Source organism: Tiliqua scincoides, chromosome 11 (assembly GCF_035046505.1).
Source record: "Tiliqua scincoides isolate rTilSci1 chromosome 11, rTilSci1.hap2, whole genome shotgun sequence".
Lineage (NCBI taxonomy): Eukaryota > Metazoa > Chordata > Lepidosauria > Squamata > Scincidae > Tiliqua > Tiliqua scincoides.
The window spans coordinates 14080661-14086940 of record NC_089831.1 but is presented as its reverse complement, the minus strand read 5'-3'; the positions used below and the strand labels follow the sequence as shown (position 1 = coordinate 14086940).

Genomic DNA, 6280 nt, shown 5'->3' with positions numbered 1-6280 from the left:
GTTGTCTTTCTGATGGTCATATTGGCAGTCTGTCGTGCTGGGCATGCTTGTTATGCAAAAGACAATGGGTTAGTGGGAGAATAGTTTCTATTTTGATTTACAAACTTATTTACTTATGCATGCCTAGTCAGTCCCCTGCTTTAAAAGCCACTTTCTTGTCTGTGGTTGTGGTAGACATTCAACCATCTGAATTCACTATCAGTGTGCACACACACTCTCTTTTTCCATGGCTTTAAAAACAAATATACCAAGGCCTAATGCTGGATTGTAGCCTAGTGAGGTACTAGAGCATGTGTGTTTTTTTAAAAAAATTTATTTATTTTTAATTGACACACACATACAAACATAACATACATTTAGGAGTGCTAAATACCATATACCATTACTAATTAATCATACTACATCTCCTATTCTACTACTCATCTACTTCTAGCTTTTATTAATTTATCCCTTTATTTATATAATATATAATTTTCCCTAATGCCCTATACTATATTTTCTAAATATTCACTTTCTATCAAGAGTAAACTAACTTCAATTGCTCATTAATATTAAAACAAAATAATCTAGTTACCAAAATATAACATATAAAACAATTCTTCCATCTACTTCTAACACTTCTACTCATTTATATATTTCTTATATCATATATAATAAATTTTTCCTAATGCCCTATAATATATTTTCTAAATATTCACTTTCTATCATCTCAGCTAATTCAATTACTCATTAATATCAAATAAAAATAATCTAATTTCCAAACTGTGATGGAACCAACCATCTCTTATAATATATTCTTTACCATTCTTCAATCTAATTCTCAAATCTAATTACATTTTTTCTTTGACATAATAGCCACATATAAAACAATTCATCCACATGTTAACATTTCCAGCTATTTTTTTAATACATTCTAATTCATATATATCAATTTCGTATGTATTTTTTTAAAAAAAAATAGATTTTGACCATTATTATTAACTAAATAAAATCCTCCAATTTTCTTTAACCTTCTGGTTAACCCTCAGGTTTCTTTTTCTTTCTTACTTTCCATTTTTTCTCCTGTAATATCTTTAATAATTTATCTCTATAACAGAATCTAATAGGTCCACACTTTCTTGTATGAGGTGTGTTCATTCTTCCAGTTAACTGGAATATGTTTTCTTCTTCTTGTTCCAACAAATTTTGTATTCTCTGCACCCATGTTACTCTGTCCATCTTATCTATCTTGATCTCCATCAGCACTCTTCTTCATCCTGTTGACTTCTTCCCGTGTCCAGTTTTCTGGTTTCTCACCAGCATCCTTTCCACGTTCTCACTCCCTTGTTTATCTTCTTTATCTTCTGCTTGTTTCTTCACATCTTCCAATTGCTCCTTACGCACATCCATCTGTTGGGAGAGAGTCTCTAAACTGGCTTGAATCTGCAAAGACTGACTCAACTGCTGTCGTCTCATTGTGAGCAATCTTTCCATATTGTCAAAATCGTTTGAATACAGATTTCTGGAACAGGTTCCATCTTGCAGTTTCTCTAATCCACAAGGTGTCCACAGCATATTATTCTCCTTACTTCCACCACGTCTGTACTGCTCTATCAGACAGACATTCCTCGAATAGTCCTTGCTTATAACAGTCCAGTGTGATTAATGGAGAGAGAGACAAGACAAAAAAACAGTCTCAAGAAGACAAAACTCTTTCAAGTCTAATGAAAATTATGTCCAAAAATAATTATGGATTTTAGTCCACGCACCAGGTTATAGTTATAGTTATAATCCACCACCAGTTTATTCCACTACAAAGATAAAGAACTCTTTCAACATCCTTAAAAAGTTTCTCATTAATGCCTCCAGTGTATCCAGGGCTTTTAGCCAAATGAGTCAATCAGAGCCGGGGACAATATTAACTCATCTTAAATTTCCAACTTAAACTTTACACTGCATGCTTTTTTCTTCCATATGGTATCTTAGCATGGAGCCAGCAACTTGATTGTAGACACTGGACCTCCCCCAATACTGTCCCTGACAATTAGGTTTCTGAGAAGGAAGGGCCCCCCCCCCCCGGTCGGGCTTTCAATCTCCCAGGCACCTTGCATGGTGGAAAGATCTTGTCTCTCTTGACAGAGATCTTCAGATCCTCTTCAGACATGCAGTTGTGGTTTTTTTTTTTGGGGGGGGGGGAGCACACTGTCTTTCAGGAGCCCCTGGAGACATGTCTGTTCATCCACTGTTGGCTCTTCCTCCCGAGCTTGTGTAAGTGTTGATGCACAGAAGGTAATGGAGGATTCGACACACTAGGCCATGTGATGGGTAACCAGCATGAAACTGCTAGTTTACCCAGACCCTCTGGCAACCTTTTCTTCTGTTTTTCACTGGTCTGTAGAGCAGTGCATCTTGCTTGCTACATTTCAAGACTGCTGAGTTGTAGCACATACATTTAAGATCTCAGTTTGAGAAAGATTACATACAGGCCTGGCTCCAACACATGCTGAAGTCCTAGAAGAACATGTCAGGTCATGGATATCCTCATGCGTTAGATGAGGCTTCCTGTGAGCTATAGGACCCATAGACTCCAAACAAAATTAGGTTTGAATGCCTGGATGCAACAAAAAGTAACATCTAGGACGTGTCTGGCTGACTGCAGGACCTGTGCAATGTAGTAATAATAATAATAAATACACTTTATTTATATCCCGCCCTTCTCCCTAAAGGGACCCAGGGCGGTAATGAACCATAACCTACATAAGCATTTAGGATATCGGTATATATGGAAAACTCATTATATAGAGAGTGAGATTTATTACCTGAAAGTGTTTTTCCAAGAAATTGACCTCTCATCAACTTACCCAAGATAACATAGCTGGGTGGGGCCTAGATCCGTTTATTTTTCCTCATCTGTATAGACAATCACCTGATCTGTGTGCAACGATATTGTTAGACCTTAATCTGCTAATGAGAATTTTGTGTGTTTATGGTGCGCATAAGGAGTGTCCACCTGAAGGAGGGTCCATTTTAACATGGTTTTCTCACAACCCTATAGTTTATCTGGGCCATAACCAATCTGCGTCTGTGTATGTTATGGATAATAAAAATAGCAAACTGCAAGAATAATGCAAAATTTAATACAAAACTTACTCAGTGAGGTGAAATCATACCAGCTGTTACACACCTTGTGAAATAAAAAGGTCTTAACCAGGCATTGAAAAGAACTTGGAGAGGGAGCTAAATGGGCATACAGGGGCAAGAAGTCCCGAAGTTTGGGAACTGTGATCAAGAAGACCCATATAACCCTATATGTGGTTTCCCCAGGTGTGCCTCTGAGGGCCGTAAGCATAATGCAGCAGGTTTTCTGCAGAGGTTTGAATGCAGAGAACAGGAAGAAGAGAGAAAGGCAGGTAACCAGATGTGAGAGGGCTCAGTTTCTCTCTGCCCGCTGGGTAATTGTCTCATTTGGCCTCATAGGTGGGCTGGCCTTGCTAGATTAATTACTGTGGGCTGGCAGGTGGGGAGTAAATTTCTCCCAGCAGCTAGTATTTCTGATGGTTACAGCACGTACCACTAGACAAAAAAGCTGCGACAGCAGTATTCAACCAGTTTTTATGACCTTGATTGTAATTGTCCTTTGTTGGTTCTGCTGGCTTTCTTGAGTTTTCCCACTGGAGCAAGAGGGGTGATGGTTTAAATTGAATACATGTGCCACTGGGCAACTCTTAAGTCAGATCCAGTTTAAACCTAATGCTCTCATTGTAAGTACGCAACACCCAGTTCCAGGTTAGAATGAAGCAAATTCGTTTTTGCATGAAACTAGAAAACAATGTTTCTCTCAAGGTAATTGCACCCAAAGGAGGTATTTCAAGCCACCAACACAGGAGTCCAGAGGTGGGTATAGATTTCTGTTTAATCAAGATGCGAGTTCTTTCTCAGAGCACTTTCTTAGGCTTGATTTTCTGTTGCCCCGCTCATGTCTCCTGCCCAAAGCTAGCCAAGAAATCATTTATCTTTTTAATAGGCTCATGTGGTGCCAATTATTAATGAGCAACATGATAACTCATGAGTGTTTTGCGTCAATGGGTGCAACAAACCTCTAATAAACTGCTTAAGGCACCCAGTGATGATTCTTCGTGCGTAGGGGCTATAGTACTGGATCTTTCATGTGTAGGTTTCGCTTGTTTTTTGCTACAAACACCTCCTCCCCTCCCCTGATAACAAAGAAATGGACTTTAGTGCAAGCTGAAATACAGAGTCATGTTTTAAAGAAAAGGGGGGAAAGAAACAGTGGTGAATGCATTTGTGGAACAAATCTAAAATCACTTGTTTGGGATGAATCTGACAAAACACAATTGTATTACAACAATAACACAACACCATTATGAAATGGTGACACAATTTCATCTTCAAAAGTCCCTCCTCTTGCTTTGCTCTGTGTTGATGGTCACCAAAATTGACCAGGTACTCGAGGACCATTGTGAAACATAACAGCTTTTTTGTTTGCTTCTCTTAGAGCCCAATCCTATGCATGTCTACTCAGAAGTAAGTCCCATTGTAGCCAATGGGGCTTACTCCCAGGAAAGTGTGGATAGGATTGCAGCCTCCATGATAAAATGTGTACTTTACTCATCAAGTCAACAGCAGGCTGTGTCCTTTAAGAAAAAACCTCCCAAAAATAGATGAGCCTGCTGTCCAGAGTAATGGATGCGTAACTTAGCCATAAGCTGTATTGCAGCTCTTCTAAAACTGTGTAACTTCAGCAGAAAGATGTGAAGTGGAATTTGTTGAGAATGCCATGGCTTCAGGGAGCAACAGCAGGTGGTTCTGACCACATGGGGTTCAAAACAAACTTTTGTTAAATCTCCAAGCCTTAACTTTGTTGGAGGATGCTGCTTCCATTGAGTCAGTCCATTGGCCCACGTCTCGCTTAGTACTGACAACCCTGATCAGCAGCAGCTCTCCAGGGTTTCAGCCAGGGATTTTTCTCTGCCCCATTAGGAGATGCTAAGGATTGGGACTTGGTACTTTTATGCATATAAAGCAAATGCTCTTCTACTGACCTCCAGCCCATTCTCTTTTTTGCCTTCTCACAATAACTGTATCTTCATGAAAGCAACATGCCTGATCTCGTTTGATCTCGGAAGCTAAGCAGGGTCAGGCCTGGTTAGTACTTGGATGGGAGACCGCCTGGGAATACCGGGTGCTGTAGGCTTATACCATAGTCTTTCAAGACTGAAGTTGCCAACCATGAAAGCAATGGAATTTCTAGTTGCACTGCCAGGTCGGGAATTAACATTTACCATATGCCAGAATGAATTGGCAGAGGGTGGTCGAACTCTTATTCACATGAGTTATCTAAGGAATGTCCATAGGGCATTAATGTGCTTTGTCCATGCAACTGGTTGTCGTCACATGCCAAAACTGCTGTCCTGTATTGCATGGTATATGGAGTCTGTATTGTGGTAATATGATCAGTTGGAGCACTCGGAGGCTGCCTTTAAACATTTGTCAAAGGACTGAGCTGAGAAGAAACAGGAGGCTCAGCAGGAGCCAAACTGAGAAATTTGCATAGGGGCAGAAGTTAATGTCTATTGCCTTTCCCAAGGACTGCCTGAGAGATAAGATACAGCTCATGCTACACTAACACTATAATCCTAGGCAAATTTATCTGAAAGCAAGTCCTACTGGACTAGGTGGGCCCTTAACCTGATCCAGCAAGGCTCTTCTTATGTACTGAACACGTGGCTCTGGGTGCATGGCTATGGGAGGAATGTCATGATGCACTTGTGCACTTCAAAATGTGCCACTGGGTGGACTTGTCTTAAAGTGTGAACATTTAAGTTCGGCTAAACTTGATGGATTGAGGTTCCTGGGATGCCTGCTTCTGGATAATAAACCATTTCAGATTAAAAATATATAAAACCCGGGTGTACGCGTTTTATTCCTGTTGAATGTATGCAGCATTGGGCAGAAATGGCTCAAGCACTCTTCATTGAATGTGACCAGTTGGGCTAGGGGCATGAGCTCATTAATTAGGGAAGGCCCTATAATAATTTGGAACTGATTATATTTTAGAACGCTATGAATTTTAGGCCCAATTTATTTTATTTTCTGACCATGTTTGTTTGTTTGTTTGTTTGTTTGTTTCCACTGAACCCTGCTAGCAAAACCCGATGAACCCAGTCCTTTGCTTTCTCATCCTAAAATTAATGCTACAGCAATTTTATCATGTCCTGCATGGAATGGTAATCTATGGAAGCATAAGCTATGGAGACTATCTGCTTAGCTTTCTCGAAGT

General features: G+C 39.8%; 1 pseudogene; it reads left to right on the top strand.

The window, feature by feature from the left end:
• The first annotated feature begins 5070 nt into the window (after positions 1-5070).
• Positions 5071-5194, top strand: LOC136662947 (5S ribosomal RNA; annotated as a pseudogene).
• The last annotated feature ends 1086 nt before the right edge of the window (positions 5195-6280 follow it).